Source organism: Pan troglodytes, chromosome 5 (genome assembly GCF_028858775.2).
Source record: "Pan troglodytes isolate AG18354 chromosome 5, NHGRI_mPanTro3-v2.0_pri, whole genome shotgun sequence".
Taxonomy (NCBI): Eukaryota; Metazoa; Chordata; class Mammalia; order Primates; family Hominidae; genus Pan; species Pan troglodytes.
The window spans coordinates 43,279,691-43,282,484 of NC_072403.2; positions in this window are offsets into that span (position 1 = coordinate 43,279,691).

Below are 2,794 nucleotides of genomic sequence, written 5' to 3' on the forward strand. Positions count from 1 at the left end.
TTTTTGTTTTGTTTTTTTGTTTTTTTTGAGATGGAGTCTCGTTCTGTCACTGAGGCTGGAGTGCAGTGGCTCACTGCAACCTCTGCCTCCTGAGTTCAAGTGATTCTCATGCCTCAGCCTCCCAAGTAGCTGGGACTACAGGTGCCCACCACCATGCCTGGCTAATTTTTTTGTATTTTCAGTAGAGATGGGGTTTCACCGTGTTGGCCAGGCTGGTCTGGAACTCCTGACCTCGGATAATCCGCCCACCTAGGCCTCCCAAAGTGCTGGGATTACAGGCATGAGCCACTGTGCCTGGCATATCTTCTTGATATAATGATTGCTTTTCCTTTGAGTAGATACCCAGTAGTGGGATTGCTGGATTGAATGGTAGTTCTATTTTTAGTTCTTTGGGAAATCTCTATACTGTGTTCCTTAGAGGTTTTACTGATTTACATTCCCGCCAACAGTGTAAAAGCGTTCTCTTTTCTCTGTATCCTTGTCAATATCTGTTATTTAAAAACTTCTTAATAATGGCCATTCTGACTGATGTAAGATGACATCTCTTGGTTTTAATTTGCATTTCTCTGATCACTAGTGATGTTGAGCATTTTTCCATATGCGCGTTGGCCATTTCTCTGTCTTCTTTTGAAAAATGTCTATTATGTCCTTTGCCCAATTTTTAATGGGGTTATTTATGTTTTTGTTGTTGAGTTGTTGGAGTTTATTGTAAATTCTGGATATTAGTCCCCTGTCACATGAATAATTTGGAAATATTTTCTCCCATTCTGCAGGTTGTTCACTCTGTTGATTATTTCTTTTGCTGTGTGATTATTTCTTTTTAGCTTAATTAAGCCTCACTTACCTATTTTTGTTTTTGTTGCTTGTGTTTTTGAGGTCTTAGTCATGAATTCTTTGCCAATGTCCAGAAGAGTTTTCCCTAGGTTTTCTGCTAGTATTTTTATAGTTTCAGGTTTTAAACTTAAGTCTTTAATCCATGTTGAGTTAATTTTTGTATGCTGTGAGAGATGGGACCCAGTTTCATTCTTCCGTATATGGCTATCCAATTTTCCCAGCACCATTTATTGAAAAGTATGTCCTTTTCCCAGTGTATGTTTTTGTTGACTTTATCAAATGTCAGTTGGCTGTAGATATGTGGCTTTATTTCTGGGTTTTCTATTTTCTTCCATCGATCTGTCTATTTTTATACTGTTTTTATATCTGTTTTTATATCTGTTTTTAAGCTGGTTTGGTTACTATAGTCTTGCAGTATAATTTGAGGTCAGATACCGTGATGCCTTCAACTTTGTTCTTTTTGCTTAGGATTCTTTGACGATTCAGGCTCTTTTTGGTTCCATATGAACTTTAGGATAGTTTTTTCTAATTCTGTGAAAAATCACTTCGGTATTTTGATGGGGATTTCTCTTTTTTTTGAGATGGAGTCTTGCTCTGTCATCCAGGCTGGACTGTAGTGGCTTGATTTCGGCTCACTGCAAGCTCTGCCTCCCGGGTTCACGCCATTCTCCTGCCTCAGCCTCCCGAGTAGCTGGGACTACAGGCGCCCGCCACCATGCCCGGCTAATTTTTTGTATTTTTAGTAGAGACAGGGTTTCACTGTGTTAGCCAGGATGGTCTCAATCTCCTGACCTCATGATCCACCCGCCTTGGCCTCCCAAAGTGCTGGGATTACAGGCATGAGCCACCGTGCCTGGCCAAGGTGTTCAAAGTTAACTTCACTAGTAATGGTGCAAACTGACATCATGTCCTTCCTGATAGAAGGGACACTATCATTTCAATGTATTATTGCCAAAAGTACATGACTCCAACTTAATCATGAAGAAACTTAGACAAATACAATTGAGAGACTTTCCTTTTATTGTTGTTATTACAGGGTCTTGCTCTGTCACCCAGGATGGAGTGTAGTGGTGCAATCAAGGTTCACTGCAACATCCGCCTCCCAAGCTCAAGCGACCCTTCCGCCTCATCCCAAGTGCCTGGGGTTACAGGCACATGCCACCATGCCTGGGTAATTTTTTATTTTCTTTTGTGGAGATGGAGTCTCGCCATGTTGCCTAGGCTGTTCTCAAACTCAAGCAATCTTCCCACCTCAGCCTCTCAGAGTGTTGGGATTACAGGCATGAACCAATGCACCTGGTGGAGACTTTCGACTAGATAACTTTTTTAAAATGTCAAGATTATGAAAGACGAAGATAAATTTAGCAACTGTTCCAGATTAAAGGGGACTAAAGAGGCATTACATATAATTTGATATATGATCCTGAAATGATCCTTGGGGAAAAAAAATCTTATTTACGGCTGGGTGCAGTGGCTTACACCTGTAATCCCAGCTCTTTGGGAGGCTGAGGCGGGCGGATCACTTGAAGTCAGGAGTTCCAGACCAGCCTGGCCAACATGGTGAAACCCTGTCTATACTAAAAATACAAAATTAGCCAGGCGTGGTGGCAGGCTCCTGTAATCCCAGCTACTCGGGAGGCTGAGGCAGGAGAATCATTTGAACTCAGGAGGCAGAGGTTGCAGTGAGCCAAGCCATGCCACTGTACTCCAGCCTGGGCAACAAGAGTGAAACTCCGTCTCAAAAAAAAAAAAATTCTTGTTTACTACAAAGGACACCATGGGACAACTGGTGAAATATGAATATAGATTCAAGTGTCATATCAATGTTAACCTCCTGATTTTTATAATTATACTGTAGTTAAGTAACAGACTATCCTTGTTTCTGTGACATGAACACTGAAGCATTTAGGGATAATGAGGCATTATGCCTCATTGTAATTTACTTTCAATGGTTCATAAA